The sequence below is a fragment of the Dipodomys spectabilis genome, unplaced genomic scaffold (assembly GCF_019054845.1).
Source record: "Dipodomys spectabilis isolate Male_0828 unplaced genomic scaffold, ASM1905484v1 ptg000002l, whole genome shotgun sequence".
NCBI classification, from domain to species: domain Eukaryota; kingdom Metazoa; phylum Chordata; class Mammalia; order Rodentia; family Heteromyidae; genus Dipodomys; species Dipodomys spectabilis.
Genome location: NW_024870679.1, coordinates 23,820,857 through 23,841,151, shown reverse-complemented (window position 1 = coordinate 23,841,151; position 20,295 = coordinate 23,820,857). Strand labels below are relative to the sequence as shown.

The window sequence follows — 20,295 nt, the reverse complement described above, 5'->3', positions numbered from 1 at the left end:
TGATTCTAAAGGCATTGGTGTTTTTACGAAATACAATTCTAAGTACAAAGATAGTTTCAAGACTTTTTAAATAAAAGAATAGCCTAAATTCAAGGAGAGACATACTCAGCCATTTTAGCACCCAGCATCATAATAAATGCATTGCTATCTCTTAGCAGTAGTTACCCAATGCAAAGACAAATACCTGTATCTTCCAAGATTACTTGAATTTCTATTAAACAAAACAAAACAAAACAAAAACGTCTTCCCTGCATTAGCTATTGGCATTCAGATAAAACTGCACAAATATTAAGATATTTAACAATACATTCTGAAAACAGTTTTCTCTGTGATTGTACTCTAGAAATATAGGCTTGATGTTTAAAAAATATTTGATAAAATTATGATAATAAAGAACTTGTAATGCAATAAAAATTATTAATGAAGTTGATGCTTTGACTCTTTTAATAATAATGTGGACATTACCTCATTTCCCCCATGTGTTTCATCTTTTGCTCATTTCCTTTTGCTACGTTATTAGTAAGAGGTATATATATTTCCCCCTGACATTTCAAACTTATAACCTTGATGTTGGCCATTAAATGAGAGTAATTAAATAAAAGTGAATATTATCTAATTTAATGTTGCACAATTAAAAAGAATCCAAAACCAAAGTTGAAATGTAATTGGATTCACTTAAAAAAATTGTACTTTTCAAAATATTTGAAATCTATTTTTATTAATTTGAATTTTCCTACAAAAATGAGAGAATAAGAACTTGAGCTTCTTAGAACGATAGTAAATTGAACAGTGCATAGTGCAGCTATGGCTTATTTTAGGAATGTTGATAAGCATGTGAATATGATGAAAGTACAGCATATGCACGTGTGGAAATACTACAGTGAAAACCCTTTATACAATTAATATATGCTAATAAGAATATTGAGAATTATGTAGATTACATGGACTAATAGCCTCATTCTCCTTACTGCTTGTTATTTTTATGAAAATCAAGAAGAGTGTATAAAGAAGGTTGCAATTAAATCGCCATAATGTTAAATTTTAATTGAAAGTAAACTAAAATCTAGCTTTGATTTGTTAGCTTACTTTATTTAAATCAATTCTGCCAGTTTTGAAAAGAATAGACATCACAAACAGCTATGTACTTAGAAAGTATTAAATACTTGCCCTGTTCTTAAGAACACCATTTCAATATTTTTATATTGTTTTGAATATTTCAATCGGTCCTACTGTAGAATTTTTTTTTTCAGATATTGCTTTAATAACTTGGTGGTCTTGTCTGAATAGATGCCTGAAGACTTTATTCTTTAATTTTTTTTCATTTGCCTTCTCAAGTATTTACTCCTAAAAGGAGCCAAATATAATTTAGTGTCAATGCATAGGCTTTAAAAATCTAGAGGTGGAATTATGTGATGTTTTTCCAGTGTTTTCATGTAACTTAATACATACTTAAAGCCTCCATAGGAACATATCATACTTACCTGGTTGGCATCAAAAGAGTCCTGTAGTGTTAAATCATTATCACTAACATAGGAGTGGCCAGTGTTAACTGACAACATAAACCTTTATTCCATGTACTGTTTTTTTTTTTTTTTCATGTACTGTTTTTTGAAACAAAGAGGTTTGCATTGAAGCACTTACCAGACAAATTCTAAATTATTGCCTTAGGTGTATTAGATTTAAATCAACCATTTTTTTTTTCTTCATGCCTTTTTTTCTGTAAGAATCTAAGACTTAGATTATGCTTTGTGGTAATTTCACTCTTCAATATTGTTGTCATTAACTTATACTCATTGCATGAAATGAAATCTGAAAAATAAAAAAGTATACATAGCTCTGAATGGTGATAGGCTTTTACTAGGGACCTTTGATTTTTATATCAGTAGTTAACTAGCCAAAATGTCAAACTAAAAATATTATACAAAGTCTGACAAAAAATATACTTTCGGCAAATAGTTAATCTTGCAAAGGAATGTTAATGAAAAATGTACCTTTTTAGCTAGCATATCAACTATGCCACTGTAAAATTATAAAGCTCTATTCATTTCTAAAAATTAACTCCTTATTTGTCATTGACTTTTTAATGCTGAGGACTTAATAAAGCTTTAGTGTTTCTCCCAACATTTTAATACAGTCCAAAATTGGTGATGGCTGAGATATAGTCCAGTGGCAGAGCAGGTACTTAGGATGGAGACCTGGGTTCAATCGCCATCACCAATAAAACAGAAAAAAAAAAGTGGTGAAAATTTAAGGTAAGTTTTTTAAAAAATTACCTGCCATGGTAGTATAGAAATAGTTTTATCCTCAGTGCTTTTTTTTTTCTTAATTTTCCCACGAATACTTGGAAACATTGGAAATAAAATGCTACCTACATACATTAGTGAATTCACTATAGAAAGACTTTTGATAATCCAGTGGATCAGGAGTAATGGGCTAAAAAAGCACAACTCTTGTTTACATAAATACATAGATATTACAGATTTTAAAAGTTGAACATTATTCCTAATTCTCAGTATAATAACAAATTTGTCTTTTGAAATATAGGTATCTATGATTAGAAATGTAGTTGAGAGGCAGATGTTTTAATCTTTGGAATTAATTTACATCCAAAACTATGCTAATCTTGATAAAAATACTTAAGCCAATTTTTCAGTCATTGGGCTCAATAAAAATCATAATAGGAAATTAGAAGAAAGTCTTGAAAGTGGACAGTGATGCCCCGTCTCTGTTGCACAGTGTGTGGTTTTCCTGACTGCACAAATGATACCAAGCTAGAATGACTCAAATTTGCCATTCTCTCCTTTGTCTTGATAAAGTATATTGTTTGGTAGTATTTATAAGAGAATTCTTTTTAGAAAGCTATTAAAATGAAAATAACACTAAAATTGCCTTTTGAAAAATTTGATGCCTTTTCCTGTGAATATCTCTGTTATGTTATGCTTCTGTAGTTCAGAGCAACTATTTCTTATATGTGCATAAAGACAGGTAGAGCTTATATTCACTTTAGTAATTCACAGTATTTATAATAACTTGAATTTTACTCTCAAAATGTTATTCTGGTTTCCTACAATACCACAGAGGTTACTGTGGTATACATGTGGTTTTAAAAAATTGACAGAATTTCTGGTACCGTTTGCCAAAGTTACTAGACCAAAAATATGCATTTGCTTGTGGTGGTCTTAAAGCCTGTGTTTTAAAAATTGACTGTGTTTTATTCCTTCCAAGAATAATTTTACCAATAAGCGCATCTCATCTAGTTTACCATAATTTCTGGGCTTCAGTTTTGTTTTATTTTAGATCCACAGCCATTTATTATGGCCCTGCACACAGAAAGGTACTGTCACATAAAGATCGCTTTGCTTGGTTTATGAGAGAAGGGCATTTGCCCAGATGATTGTACTCTAAGGCTCACCATAATGGCATGTCAAAATGAAGTGTGTAGGAAAAGCCATGGGAATATAGAGTAGGTAGAGCAAGTTCAAAATTAGTCCTGCGGAAAAAGAGACCTAAGTTAAGAGGGTCTGAGATCATAAGATGTAGGCTCCTTTGGAGGAAGAATGTTAAGAGATAAAGACCTGAGAAAACAGGTTGAGAAATATGGTGCTTTAGCGGAAATGTGCATGGAGCATGTGGAAGTGGAAGGAGATGAAATTGGAATGTTAGGTTGGGACATGTTGATGGAGAGTATAAGATTGGCCAAAGAGAAAGAAAGCAATTATGCTTTCAATTGTGAAAGCATTATTTTTACTAAGTTGCCGGCTTTGAAGTTAGTATAACCAGTATAGGAGGGAGAGTGGGGAAATACAGGGAGAAATGGGAACTTAATTAGAAGGTGTGGTTGACAGTTCTGGTGAGAGACAATGGCAGTACAGAGATGGGGAGAAGGAAATTGACATGTGATTGAATGTAAGGCAGAGGATGAGTTAGGGATCAAAGCCTAGAACCAGGGTTCTAGCCAAGTCATTGTTCATGTCTAACCCGCTTGGGATCGAAGAGAGGGAATGAGCCCTTTTTAATGATAATACTTTGAAGCACATGCATTTAAGCATAAATACTAGCTGCCTTTAAAATCGATGGAAGTTATGATGTGCATTTTATTTATTGGTTGATTGAACTGGAGATTGACTCTAAGAACCTTGGGCACATAAACAAACATACTATCATGAGCTATAGCCCCTACTATGAAAATGTGCATTTTTCATGTGGTATTTATAAAAAATGCATTTTTGCTTCTTTTATAGATGTCTCTAGAAATATTTTTTGAGTATGAACCAGCATATGTTTCAGTTCTATTTATGTTTTCTCAAATGCCTATGTAAAATGAGAGATTGTTATATGTTGGTTTATTTGTATTTTATATAAGGTTTCTACTAGGTAATCAAGACTAACTATACAAGTTAGCTATTATAAAGCAGTTAGGAACAAATCTTTGTCTTCTCATGGCTAGACCTATTGAGATAGTTTTCCTTGTTTAGAACCTTGTTAGTAACATTCTGAAGAGCTCTTTAAACAATTTGATTTTCTTAAGTGTCCTTAGAGACCAGATTGCCCTTTTTTAGGATGTTTAGAAATCTCTGTGCCTTGGAAGTTCCCTCCCGCATTTTATTTTGTTAATTGCATTTTTTTTTGCTAAGGCTTTCTCTTTTCTTATTATGTGCTTCTAATAGTATATATTTATTTCATGGGTACATAGGAAATTTCTCTGCTACATCTTGCTCCTTATGAGACTGAAAACTTCATTTCCTCAATCGTGTTTCAGCTTCAAATACCAAGCCATAGGTTTCAGGTTTTATAGCTGATCCTCTGTAAGATGTTAATTATGGATGACAAGCCTGAGCAACCTAAAGCACCTCTCCACATATATGCTCTTGTTCTCTTGTCTATCAGTGATTAACTCACAATAGGCTCTCAAAGTACACTCTGTGTATGTGTGTGTGTGTGTGTGTGTATGTATGTATGTATGTATGTGTATGTTGGCAGTGCTCCAGACTGAGTCAAAGATTTGCCCATGCTAGGTAGCAGCGTTACCACTGAACTACACCCTCTGTACATACTTTGTTTCTGGTTCTAGAGGGACTTTACACATGTGGTGCATAAGTTCTACTGTATAACTACTCTCCGAACCATTTCAGTATACTTTGGAATAAATCCTCATTATTGACAGTAAGACTGCAATAATTATTTTAGAACGAACCAGTTATGGATACCTCTTACGGCTATAAGAATGATGAAAATTATAATAAATACATTTTAGTATTGATTTTTCTGTGCTAATCCAAAAGTATTCATCAACTATACAATAGAGAAAATTTTTGTGATGCAGTTACATTGCAGAATAGAACTTTGTGTTACATGGAGAGCTCTCAGAAATGCTTACTATATTATTGTTAAAGTGATTAAATGTGATGAACATTGTCACTTTTCAGATTTCTTTTGTAATTTTTGCTTAGGAGAGTCTCTTTTCCTCGTCTCAATTCTGCTCAAGGTTTTTCTTTCTTTTGTTGTTATGGGATTTTTCTACTCTTGTCACCTTATATAGATGACACATCAATGGTTGACTGACTTTGTCAAAACCAATGTCTGATTGAAAACAGAAGTGTTGGTGTCTACCTGTCCATTTGAAAATATCAGTAGCATTTACTTATACATTTACAACTCAGTAAAAAATTAAGACGGGATGACTGGGTTTTCCTTGTTTTACTTTTGTAATTTGATGCCTGTCAGAGTTACCTTACAGAAAATATGCAAATGGCATTCTATCTTATAGTTCTTCTCCCGTGACCTACAATCACAGCTCCAAAATCCCTGCCCCCAAATCATTCCAAACTTTAGGATCCTCCCTCTAGTTAACAGCTTTAAAAGGAACTGAGTGGAGGAAGCTTGTCAGAACTGTGTCCTGGTATGATGATGGCTTACTTCTTTATTCTGAAGGGATCAGTCATGCTGAAGACATAAGGTAATGAGCATGAAATGAAAGGGAGGCTCAATAAGCAAAGATCTTGTTACTGTGGCGTGAATTTTGTTTATTTTGTTGGTTAAGGAAACTATAAAAGTATAATAGAAATGATGTTTTAATGTTTATAAATTAAATATATAAAGAAAACCATTCACAATATTTGAAAAGATCTAGGTTAAGCCATTGTCAGTGTAACCATCTTGTCACTTAGCAACATGCAAAACAGTAGCATTTAATTTTTTACATAAACTTCTAACACAGGTGGCCCAAATTTTTAGCATCAGAGACATTTTCTGGTATGCAAGAACCTATTTTTGACGTACCACTTTTGCCCCCTTTAGTGGGTATTTTACATCATAGATGGGTTATCATTATCTCTTAATTATGAAGTAGTGTATGTGTGTGGGAACATGTGTTTGTGTGTTCCTGCCTTCCAACAAGACTTCAGATTAAAATCTGATTAAAATCGCATTGTGTTCATGTATTCACAGTATATTGTATTATGTGAAACTGAATAATAACTATGATTTGCTTTAAAGTATTAGTAAAATCTAAATTGTACATTCATGCTGTAGGATTTCTGGATTTTAGTTCAGTGAAATGTCAGAACAGTTTTTAGTACTTGGTTTGATAAATGTTTTGTGAGAAGTACATCTTAACAAATAAGGATAGATATACACATAACATCCCACACAGTGTAAGAATTAAAGAGCTAAATTTCATATTTAACATCCTAGATATCTTTTTCTAAATACATTGTTTAGATTTATTATTGGTATTGCTTAATTTGTATATTTTAGATGATTAAGTTGAAAATGCTGGTCTAACTTACAGTTAGGAATGACTATAGGATTTCAAGGTAACCATGTTTTTTCAGCAGCCATCTTGAAGCATAAACACACACAAAAAAACTACAATGCTAAGTTCATTATAGATCATATCTGATGCTTTAATTATAAAGGCTGAAGCTTATTTCCCAATGCTGAATTTATTGGACATTTATATAGAGGTAAGATAGCTCACCCTTGAGTAGATATTGAACTGGATTTCTGACTGTCTCAACAATAAAAGAAAAGAAGTGATTTTATTTTTCATTCTTTATTTGAAAGTGTGTGTGTGTGTGTGTGTGTGTGTGTGTGTGTATGTGTGTGTGTGTATGTGTTATGAGGTAAATGTTGAGCATCTTTTTGTGTGTGCTGTGGGGGCTTTAACCCTAAGGCTATGCATGGCAGGCACACGTTCTGAGCTACACACACGAGCCCTCATTTTATGCACTGAATGAAGATAAAAATATTTTCTACATACACACTGCTCACTGTTCAAAGAAATTTCATGGTTAAGAGTTACTCTACTGATAGGATCAGTATTTTATCATATTGAAGTTATTGCCAAAGAAGTATGTAGATGTGGAAGTCTACTTTTTCTGAATATTTTGCAGGAAAAAGTCTAGTTTACACAATCCTGTTTTGACTTAAAAGAGCACCTATTAGGTTTATTTAAACATAAACAGCTTAATACAATTTTACATTTTGTTATACTTCAGAAAGTGATCCATTATAATTTTAAAAAATGGATACCATTACAGTTCTAAGTTTAAGTTAAATAATGTTATCAAAGGATTATTCTGTTGGAGATTTGACTCGAGGTGTAGGTTTTGGTTCTAATTTTGGACCTTTCTGCTTCCTCCAATTCTACAATGAAGAAGCCTTGGGGTTTTAAACCCTTCCTTGAAGGATTTTACTTGTATAAATTATAGAAATATTTTTAGTAAATAGTGATGTCATCTTTTTGATAACTCATTCTGTCTTTAAATGGCATACTCTTCAGTGTTTAAATGAAAAATCATTCTGCTTAGCAAAACATCATTGACAAAAATTCCTCCTTTAGAAGATCTCAGAATTTTGTTATCAGTTTTAAAGCCTGGTGCCAATGACTCATACCTATCCTAGCTTCTCAGAAGGCTGAGATCTGAGGATTGTGGTTAGAAGCCAGCCCAGGCAGGAAAGTTTGTTAAAATTCTTACCGCCAATTATGCATCAAAAAGCCTGAAATACAGCTGTCAGTTAAGTGTTAAGAGTGCCAGCTTTGATCAAAAAGCCTGAAATACAGCTGACAGTTAAGTGGTAAGAGTGCCAGCTTTGATCGGAAGAGCTAGGGAGATAGGCCCTGACTTCAAGCCCTGGTACTGGCACCTGCATGAGTCTGTACACATGTGTGTGCGCACACATGTGTGGGTTGCCAGTTAAAAAAAAATGTTTCTGTTTGACCTGAGTTCCTAAACTCTACTGATTGGTTTTCTTTCTTTTCTTCATCTACACTACTACTCATTTGCATTTTATTTTAACTAGGGTTCCTGTTTATTTCTTTATATTTTCCCTTCCTTCATAGTTCCCTTACTGTCAAAAACGTTTATTATGAGCTAGCTCATTGCCAAACATTATGAAGGGTATCTGGCACGCTTGAGGCAAGAGATGTGAAAGCCATGAATTCTGTTTTGAGTTAGCTCATCATCATCTCAAAATGATGCCTCAGATACTTTTTGATAATAGTGAGTACATTGTACTCCAGAGGAAAATTGTGCTTTCCCTTGGTGCTTATTGGAGGTTTAGCTAAGGAGTCAGTTGGAGACAGTTAAATGATGGACCTAGATTTTTGGAAAAGGAATAGATTGGCCTGGTGACACATGGAAGAGGGGCTTGCAGGCAAAAATAACAACTTACATGGGCCAAGAAAATGACAGAGGTGAAGGCAAGCCTTTATAGCCTGCAAACTAAAATTGAATTACTATAGTATTTCTACAAATCCAGGAAATAATGGTCCCGTGCTCATATGCAGATATGTGAGATAAAAATGAATTTCACTTACTATAGATAAGTTATCTATAGTAAGCTACTTTATTGTACATTCTGTATATTAATCACAAAGATATTACAATACTCATTTAAATCAGATTTAAAGCTATGAGCGCGTAAATCTTGTGGTCTCTAGGAAGCACTGAACTCAGTTACATAGTTACACTGAAGGAATTTGTACAATACATGCAGTTCTTTTGTATTTGTACCTTTGCATCATTATTTTACTTCTAGCACCAGCCACATTGTCTTGGTTTAAAGAGAATGATGTTGAAGAAAGACCTAAGTACTGATAATTTTGGCAAAAGATACTGAAAAAGTAATTTAACAGCTTACTTGAAGATATCATAGAGATGACACAAAATCACCATAGAAATCTTCAGAAGTAGCAGAATTTTCAGTGTGTGAGGCAATCTGGTTGGCTTTATGATGATTTTTAAACAGTATCAAGTGTCTGTGCAATTTTTAGGTGAAATGTAAAAAGCCCTTGGAATGTGGAAGTCAGTTTGAGAGGCATATTCCGAATTATTGAGCAAAATAGGACAAGCAGATTATGGGATTTAGTAGTTATTTTTTGATGCTGGTACCATATTTTTGAAGTTGGATTGATTTGATCTTACTTCCACATTTGCTTTTTACCATTTGCTTTTGTTATTCCCTCCCTTCCTATCATCCTTACTTGCATTTTCTTATGATTCCCTTCAGTTGCAGTTTTCCTATTGTTAAAAAATAGATTGGTTATGTTAATTTAGACTGAGCTAATAATAACATGTATACATACAGGGAAATAAAGCTAAGAAACCAGCCCTTCTGAGATCTTCCTTTGTCAAGCTGCAACTTTCAAGTGTTTTCTTTTTCTTATGAAACGGTTTGTGAGACTGATCCCAGTTTAGCACATTTCGGTGCCTCAGAGTGAAATTAGGAAGATTAATCTAGTTACCGTTGGCAGGCTGGGTGAAAAAGAAGTTTTGAGATTTTTGTCCACAGTTAGAGAGGAGGTTAAGGCAGGTAGACTGGAAAGAATGAGAAAGATTGAGGTTTTTCAGAGTTAGAATGCGGCAGAGAGTGGGTAACACTTAAAATGAAGTACCTTTGGTATTTGAGTTTCATTTTATGCAAAATTAAGGTGATCATGTTACAGTGGATTTTTTTTGGTTTAAAAACTATTAGAGATTGTATGTATACCCATTTACATTTTGTAAACTAGGTTCAAAGGAAATCTCTTATTTCATTGTAGATGTGATTTTTTTTCCCTTTTCTCATTTCACACTAATGTGTTTCTTTGTTATTGTAAGTTAGCAATGGAAGGATGGATATATGTATAATTCATGCTAAATCATAAATTGGTCTAGAAGATTTTTCAGGAGACTAATAATGGTGTAGAGGCTTCTTTAATACATGAGTATATAAAACATTATTAATGTTAACAGATGTTGTGCTTTAATCCCCTAGAACGATTGTTTGGTACCAGCAGGAGATTTATTAGGACTGAATTGTGTGAAATTGTGTGTGTATAAGCTGCTACTTAGATTGTAAAAACGCTATTGAAAACTGTTAAAAAAGTTTTAGCTATAATTGGCAGAGAAGTATTAACTGTGCTAAAAGAAGTATGTGTGTATAGTTGGCCCGTGCGCCTTAACCTTTTTATCATTTATCTTCTTGTATTAATGTCACTGAATTATTAATTCATGAGCCAGGGTGGGAAGGGTGAAGGCACCATTTAAATATGTGGCAAAGTTATTCTTATCGCTGTAGACATGAAAAAAGTCATTTTGTGTTATCTGTAAAATGGAAAGGACATTTTAAAATTTCATTTACAGTAATCTACTTCACTACCAGTAAAACACCTAGATTATTGCTACCATAGGATAATGGTATTATTAAAACTTTGTAACCCCTCTACTCTTTTGTCTTATATGTATAATATTGATAGAAAAGTTTAGTCTTCATTTATGTTAATATGACACCTATTAATTGTAGTGTAAAATTTACTCCTCTGTATAGTGTATTATAGTTTGTCAAATTTTAAGAAACTGGATTTACAGAAATAAAAATACTGTAATAGTGTACTTACTGTTTCGATTGAGAGGAGTCAGCTTATAGGAAACTGTAGCTCTAAAAGTACATTTCTTCTAAAAGGTATACATTTATTGTAACTTTATAGTTATTTGGAATAAAGATGAGTGATTTGGCTTTGTAGGTCTTTTAGCTTTAGAGAAGAAAGCCATCAAATTAGAATTTAGCAATTTCCTATTCATTCACATGTGGAATTGGGATATATCCAGTATTTCTTATGGGTTAGTAGCCCAGCAATAGAAAATTCATGAGTTTGAAAGCCCTTATACCAGTAGCTATTTGAAGTCTTCTTATATCTAAGGTGTCTTAGCCAAATCTCATTACATTTCAGTCTCCCATTAGTTATTGTCTTGATTGGTTTAATACTTTCTCATGTCCAGCAGTGGAAGACGACAAGTTACTGTGGAAATATCCTTTTTTCTCTTTCCTGGATTTTCTCCCTCAAATACTGTCAACCTGAATATATGCTCTGTTTTATTCCTACTGAAACATTAATTTTTTTTGTTAGTATAACGCAATGTTGTTTTAGTTTTCTTTCAAGTATTATTAATTTACCTTTACACTAATATTTCAATTACATTCTTCAAACAGTAGTCTGAATGGATATGATTATGCTGGCAGACGCTGGCAGTTATTAATACCCTACTTGACTCTGCCCCCTCTCCTACTTGCCTTGGTGTTATGCACGTCTATATTAGAGTTGGCAAACTTGCCAGCCCCTTGAACCCTTGAAAGTATGGTTTTATTGGCATAACTGCTGTCATTCACTTAGGCATTGTTAGTGACTCTTTATTTATTTTATTTTAATTTAATTTTATTTTTTGATGGTCGTGGGGCTTGAACTCTGGGCTCTTGAGCTCTTCAGCTCAAGGCAAGCACTCTATCACTTGAGCCACAGTGCCACTTCCGATTTTCTGGTGTTTAACTGGAGATAAGAGTTTTACGGGCTTTCTTCCCTGGGCTGGCTTTGAACCTCGATCCTTAGATCTCAGCCTCCTGAGGAGCTAGGATTACAAGGGTGAGCCACCAGTGTCCCTCATCCTTTTAGAATGCAGTGTATAGTTGTGTAATTGTGACAGTGACTATGTGATCCCTAAAAGCCAGAAATATTTGCATCTCTACAGTCTAGTTTTTTTTCCCACCTTGGCCATGGGACTTGAACTCAGGGCCTGAGCACTGCCCCTGAGCTTTTTCACTCAACAATAGTGCTCTACCACTTCAAATCAAAGCACCACTTACAGTTTCCCTGTGGTTATTTGGAGATAAATCTCATGAACCTTCTTGTGTGGGCTGGCTTTGAACTGAGATCCTCAGATCTCAACCTGCTGAGTTACTAGGATTACAGGCTCGAGCCACTGGCACCCAGCCTGTCTAGTTCTTTGTAGAAAATGTTTCTTGACCCTGCCTATAGTATTAGTGTACATAATTTGTCAGTTGAAAATTTCCAAACGTAATGGACAACAGTTGGTAATTTTAGCTTTCAATGGTTTGGGTAATCACTGCTTATTGTTGGTAGTTGTTATTTTTAAGCAGTTTCTTTGCTGTGTAGTTTGGTTTGTGCAGTAAAGGGCATTCTGTAGCCATAGCTAGCTCTGCCTTGAGTTATGGAATGGAAGGCAGGTGCCACCAAGCCTAGTTTCCATTTCTCTTTATATGTGGAATAGGAAGAATAAGTAGTACTTTTATTTCCCTTCAAAGTTCTCTGACTTACAACATTAAAAGAATTGCTAGGAATTACAAAAAGCATATTAGTTATTTATTAAAAGAGAAACTGACAAATAATTTCAATTTTTAGTCAGTTTTTGTTGGCTTTTTATAACCTGTGTTTTCTTTTTATTAAACATTATTGCTTTATTACTACTTTTATGTTACTAAAATTTTCATAGAAGCTATAAATTCTGTTTTAAAGTTGAAAAGTCCCTTTAAAAAAAAAATGCACAGGACTTCCCCCAGCTCTTTGATTGAGTAGTTGAGACACATTAGCACATGAAACTTGATGCTTTAATTTTTAATGAACTAAAGTTTTTGTTTCTCTTTTGAAGTTTTCCATATTTCACCACCATTCAAAATGACTGTTATTTATTCTTAATAGTCATGGTCATGTGCACTTTTCTTGTCTTACCTTCCTGTCACATGAGGCACATACAATGTGCCTGATAATTGGATGAGAAATAGTTTCGTCTCTACATTTATTTAGACTTTAAATTTTATTTTAGTATTGGTAATGTACTTACTATCTACATAATCTTTTTCTCTATAACATAAGAAAATCTGGTTGTTTTGAGTTATACTCATAAACAGGGTTATAAAGGTGTGTAGCGTAATAGCTTCATGGGGATTAACCCAAATGAAAGTTCAGGAACATGTTCTTTCTTGAAGTCTCTGATGTCATCTTGATCTTTGATCATCTCTAGTTTTCCCAGGTACAAATAGGAGTGTGGGATATGGGAACTAAGAACTCAGGTTACTATGTTATGGCTGCCAATAGAATAAATAATCTGTAAGTAGTAAAAATAAAAATTTCTCTGGATTAGCTTTTCTTTTAGATGTAGGTATAAAAATGAATTCAGTCATATCTGCGATACTAGTTAAGCACACCACAGAAGCCCCTAGATGTTTTGCATAAATTACATATGGTAGAGTTAGTAAGTTATACATGTAATTAGGACAAAGAAGTAGCTGTAAATTTATCTTCTGTTACTACTTTTGTAATAGTTGCTGAAATTGATACCTGGTTGTTTGCTATGTGTCTTGAATGTTATCAGGTAGGTGAAGTGAGCTCTTGATCTTAGTCTTGAACTCATTAAGACAGTGTTGTTTGATCTACTTAGTTATACATCACAAGGAAATGCAGATCTTAAAACTGTCTTTACTTCTGTTTTACTCTTTTGGTATGAAACATATTTGTTCCCATTGAGTTACTGGGAATGGTAATTAGTATTTAACATACATTTCTGACGGTATTAATATTCTCCTTAAAATATATCTTGGAAATGACAGCCATATCTATTTCATATAATACCTTAAGAACCTAAAGAGGCTGAATTGTTAGTTTAGGGTGAAAAATAGTACTAATATAAGCATTCGATATAAAAAATATCTAGGAGATATACTCGCTAGCTAGATATTCATTGACTTGAATCGGCATATACACAGTTACAGTGCTAATAAGATTTGTATTTTTAAAGAAGTGCAAATTTAGAAAGCAGTATAGATTGCATAGTTTGAAAATGAATTGTATCATTTATTCATCATAAAAGACAATGTGCTGTACTTCACAGTTTTTCTTTTTTAAGCTTCTAGGAATATGTTGTCTTTAAGATTATTGTATGTATTTTACTCAGATTACTTCATTACCTTTAGAAAACTTCTGGAGATATTGGTGATCTAATATATAACAGATCCTTGGTCATTATTATTTCACTTAGTGGTTGTATATATAGACCAAGAGGGAATTTGAATATTGATTCAGGGAATGGCTAGTAACAAAGATTTATGAACAAAGTATTCAGTGAGCCAAACATAAGGTTGCATTTTACAAGCTACATTGGACATTTTTCTCTTATATTTGCCTAAATGATTGTTAGTTGATAGTCTCATAGACAATAACATTAAAACATCATTTCCATGGCTGTTAAGGATGTATTGCTAGTTACAGAAGAGGAAATATTTATGTTTCTTTTTCAAACTTAGAAGCAACCTCTCAGGTAGTTTGGTTGATAAGATTTATCAGTCTAGAATAATTTGTTAATTTATAATATGTAATTATAAGAGCTTTAAATAGCATTAATATAAATGAGCAAAATTAAGGTAGCTCAACTGGAAATACTAAAAATTAATATGAAGCTATCATTACCTAAGGGATGTTAGATTTGCTCATGTAAACATTTTGTAAATCAACTCATTATTCTTTTAGTATTTCATCACTTTTGTAATCCCAAAATGACTGTTGTTATTCCTAATTTTTATTTTAAAGGAAAAGATTACCACACATATAAGTTTATCTAATCTACTTAGTGACAATGGCGATTTGGGAACCTGGCTTTTTTTTTTCCCTAGCCCGGCTCTTTGCATACTGTCTTTGAGCAAGTTAAGTTTGTTATTTTCAGGTAAGATGGAGGTATTACATATATTTCTCAGGTTGTTTTGAAAATTACACTAAGTAATAATAAACTACCTTGCCAATCTAATTTAGTGTTAACTCTTGAAACCTAATTATCATCTAGGCAAATAAAACTTTAGAGAGGTCAGTTTTGAGCTATTGTGTAAACCTCCTTGAGAGTGAGAAGTATTACCTCTTTTATTTAGTACACAGGAAATAATAGATTAGCAGTAGATGCTTTTTTATGAATAGTTTGGTGAGTATATGTCAGGTCTAAATGAAAACTGAGGGCTTTCTAGTTTGTTTTAGTCAGAATCTAAATACTAACTAGAGCCAACTTTACTTTATAAGCCTCATATTCTGACCTTTATAATATTGACCATGACAGTTAGTGATATGTTTGGAAGATCAGTGTCTGATGTAATATTTTATACATAGGCACACAGGGAATGTTTCTCATCATAGTACCCAAAATGTGTATTTAACTCCAAAAATAGTGTGTGATAATTCTCACTTTATTACAGTTAAGAGGAAATAGAGCAGTTTCTGTTAAAATTAAAGAGAACTGTCATTTAAAAACAGCTTTTCATTTTCCCCAAATTTGGAGAAGGAACCTTAGCTTCTACCTTAAAACTGTACTCTATTTCTTCCTAGCAATAAAAAACAAATTATATTGATTATTTTAAGGTTTGTTTTTTAGATTGAAAGTTGAAGAAGCTGTAAGGTTTTCTTGCTAGGTAACATGTAACGGGCATGTAATTTTACTTTCTTTGCTCTTTCTTTGAAACCTCAATTGTGAGTGTCTATGCAGTCTTAAAACGTCCCCTGCATTGGTTTAAAAATGACAGTTATCTGTTTTTATTATTGCACTGGATGGATTTTAATGAAGAGAATGGCAGACTGCCCTGGACTGTGCCCCGGGTGTCCAGCTACAAGCCTCTTTTGCATGCTCAGCAAGACTCCTAGATTACAGCATATAACAGAAGTAATTTATTGGGAGCATTCTTGAACTAACTTTCAGCTCCTTTAAATCCTCTCATAGGAGAATATATTCTTTCACAATAGAGAAATTCCAGTAAAGGGTAAGACCACTTATGACTATTAAGGGGACTAAGTAGTTTAATTGAAGTACTCTAGACTTTATGCCAGTGTCTTGGTACCAGTGTTTATAGAAATAAGATGGAGATAGTGGCGACTAACGGTTGGCCACGTGGTTGTAGAATCTATCAGCATTACCAGCACTGTTCCTAATGGTGTCCTTGGTAAGGAAAGGAAATAACCTCAAATCCAGAAGAAATGTCTATAGCTACGAAAGCCTTTCTGATTATTGGTTGGCATTTTACTGAAGGAAAACTCCCAGAGGTCTTGGTTTTTTCTCTGATGTTAACAAGAAGGGAAAATTCTAGCCTGTAAGGATCACATATGAAGTAGTTCTGAAAATATGAATACTGTAAGCTTTAGCTAAATTGATATCAGACTGTAATTTAAATTTTATTTTCTAAGCTTTTGCATGGGTTAGAGAAGAGGTTGTATCATTTTTATTTGTGTTTGAGTTGGTAAACTATAGTCAAGCAGCCCTTTTTTTTTGCTAGTAAATTCTATTCCATAATGATTATAATTTTGTAGTGCAAATAATATCAGAAAGACTTTCTTGCAAAGCTATCCTTAGTTTTCATTTAGACCTGACATATATTTAATGAATAAAATTTTAGGCTTACTGAGAGCATTAATGTTTCATATTATACAGCATTAGTGTGTAATAACAAGGATGGGTGACTTTGGTAGGTCTCATGCTTAGATGGCTTTATTTTCTCCCTGTTCTCTTCGTGCTCCTTGGGCATAATACCAGTCCATCAGAAGACATCAGAAATAAAGCTTAAATAGGAATCTTGGTAATGATTTAGGCTTTGATAATCTATCCATTGTTGTTAACCCGGTCTAAAATTTTTAAATTTTTTTCCTTTAATGGATAATAATAAATGTTACATTTCATTTTTTTTCTTTGGTGCTTATCAAACAGTGCCTTTTCTTTTCTTTCTTTCCTTTCTTTTCTTTCTTTATATTGTGAAGGGCATGTGAACGGTGCCATTTCTCCCCTACTTTTTCTGAATTTGCCAAGTGAACATCACATCACCAGGTTACGAATGATTTCCTGGTAATGTAACATAAATATGTAACTGAAAATGAACTGATTTGTGGCATTTCCTTTTAAATAATTTTGCTGACAGTTTAAGGTGCAGGATATTTATTGCAGATAATAAACATAAGCAGGTTTCTGTCTGAAGACTGCAGCCGACTGTATGTTGTAAGTAGTGTATAAAACATTGAGGGCTGTAGGGATATAAACAGTGCTGAAACATATTCCTGGAAGTCATTGTTTAGCTTTGGACAGTTTGGTAGTAATGATGCATTAATTGACTTTTACATGACAGAGTAATAGGATACTTAGATCTAAAAAAAAAAAATCATGGCAGAGGTTTGGTAGACAATGGCTTGTGGTTCACAGAAACAAGATTAAGATGAAATTGTTGAATCTTATTTGAAGGGTAAGAGAAAAAAGGAATCGTTAGGGTGTGTTAGACCTAGCTTGTATTTTTAAAGATTATAATCATTATTAGTTTGAGTAGAAATGTGTAGTTTCACTTTTGACTAAGAAATGAAGTATGTATTATCCACTTACTTCCACCATCATTTCTTAACAAGCTCTATAATTTTCTTGGAAAAAAGTGGTATTTAGCTAAGTATTTATCATTGTTTATATTATGTTCTTTTAATTGAAAGGACATCTTACAACCCTTTTATACTTTAGTTGTTTTCTTTTGTTTTGGGAGAAAATAATTTTTCTCCCTTTACTTTTGGGTCAAAGTAGTTATTTTTTCCCTTTTTCAATTTAGGGTCACTATGTAGTTCAGGATACCCTCATTCTCAAAGTGCTTCTGTCTGAGCCTCCCAAAAATGCTGGGATTACAGATGTGCACCATCAAATCCGGCTTTGTGATTTACTCCTAATGAGCTTCATTTGGCAGATAGTAGCAAACAAATGTGATGGAAAATTGTTAGCCATATTTGTGCTCGTATCCGTTGGCTCCAACATGGTTTAGGAGCAATGCTTTTTTTGGGATTAGTTTCACCATATATGATTATTTATTCATTCTTGCTTAGCTGATTGTGGTTTGCTAAGTATTTCAGTTTTCATTAACATTTGTTCAATGAAGGGTTGTTTTTAATTTGCATCCTAACAGTAAAATCTTTTGACATAGTTTTCAAAATTGCCCTTAAAGTTTGAACTTCTGGAAATAATTTTATTTGTTTTGAAAGTATTTAGCTATAGCTTATAGAATGAGAAAAATAAATTTGATACTTTTTTACTCTTTGCACAGGCAGATGAACTTAAGCTTCATTTGAATAAAAGAAGGCATGATTATATATATTCAGAATCTGTTTCTCTTTGTCAGAAATAATCATTCCCACTAAGCCTTACAGTTAACTGGAGAGTACTACTTTGTAAACTGGTTCACGTTCTTAAATCTTAAGAACATGCTGAATTTTAGCATATAAAAATCTGTTCATAGAGTGTTCTGTCCTGGCCAAGACCACAAGAGAGAGGTCTTGGTTGTGTGGTTTCCTCCTCTTTTCCTCTCACTAACAGGTTTTCCTATCTTGGCAGCTGTTTCCTACAGAGCAGACATCAAGTCCCTGATTTCTTCCTTCCCTTTCTTCCCACAAACAAGAACTCTTTCAATAGTCAGTGACCAAAGACTGATCTTGAATTGCCTTAAGAAACTAGAAATGCATTTAGGAGTTGTGTATGTGGGCAAGCTCTGCCTGTAGGCATTAGCTCATTGAGATGAAAGTACCCATTGACAGTCAAAATTTTGATGCTCCAAGAATGGAGCAGTCCAAAGGCTGATACCTGCCCTCCCCCACAGTCAGAGTCTTACTGTGTAGCTCAAGCTAGTCTGGAAATTTGCTATGCGATCTACGCTAGCCTAAAATTTATCATCTGCCTGCCTCTATTTACAGATATGTACCATCATACCTAGCCTGACTCAGTTTTACTTGTAGCAGCTAATGGGATCTTCTGTTTGCCTGAACAGATCATTAAACAAAAATGTAGATGTTAGAAATTATTCTTTGGAATGAGATAGGAATGATCTGTCTGAGTTGTATGTGTAAAAACCTTGAATTTTATGATAGGAACTTTACCACAGCACTTGTGGTTTCCCTTTATGTTGTCTTTTGACTAAGGTATGGGAACTGTGTAAAATCAAGTAGAATGAACCAATTGGTGCATATAGAGGTGTGTTATATATCCATCAGATATTTATTCCTTCCCTCTCTCCCTGCCTTCCTGCCTGCCTGCCTTTCTGCCTTCCTGCCTTCCTTCCCTCCTTCCTTCCTTCCTGCTTTCCTTCCTGCCTTCCTTCCTAAACTTTTTTTTTTAACTTACTGGCTAGATTAGGAGACTAAGCCTTTATTTTTGTATGTAATATAAGACTGATGTTTACCGTATGACTCCATACTACCCTAGAACAAAGTAGAACACTGGAACAGAACCCAGCAAATGACCTAATTTCATGTTATCTTAGGCTTGATTAACTCATAGTCTTGAAGTTACTGTTACCCTCTCCTGTTTTGGAGAACTGGACCTTTCTGGGCTGGTCAGAATTAGAATCAAGCTGGGGTTAGTATCTTTATTATATCCTTATTCCAGTGGTTTTAAAAGGTTGATACAACTTTGAAGTTGTATCATGATCTTTGGGTTTTCATTTTGGGTTTAATGGACTTGACCATGAAGATTTGATCTTAAAATTATATGTAATACAAAGAAAACAAGTATACTACAAGAAATTGGAAAATCTTGGAAATTTCACTGCTCCTTCCATGAGTAATTAATAATAAGATAATTAACAATTTGAAATGTAATGTTTAGGAAAATGAGATCTCTAGAAGTTCCTACGTTTTATAAAAATATCACCCATATGTTAAAAGCTATATGCCGTAGTTTGAAAAATAAATGCGTTACCTATGTAGCATCTTGCAAGGGAACTTGATAAACATACTAGATTGAGTAGTAGATTATATTCCTGTTATCACCAGTAGGAAAATTGTAGCTAAGTGTACTTTCATAAAAACATACATATCAGGAGAGACAAATGCATTGTTTTGAAATGACTTTCTAAGCTTTCATGGTCTTTTAAAAACTTCATTATGAAGAACTTACGATTCTTATTATTTATGTGTCATTATTATCCACCAAATATCCACTGTATAGGGGCAGCTTCTATATTGGATATAGACTCAAAATA

General features: G+C 33.5%; 1 protein-coding gene across 12 annotated transcripts in view; it reads left to right on the top strand.

Moving 5' to 3' along the window:
* Adgrl2 (adhesion G protein-coupled receptor L2) overlaps positions 1-20,295 on the top strand; it is a 176,311-nt gene that overhangs the window by 14,246 nt on the left and 141,770 nt on the right. The gene's annotated exons all lie outside the window — the stretch shown is intronic.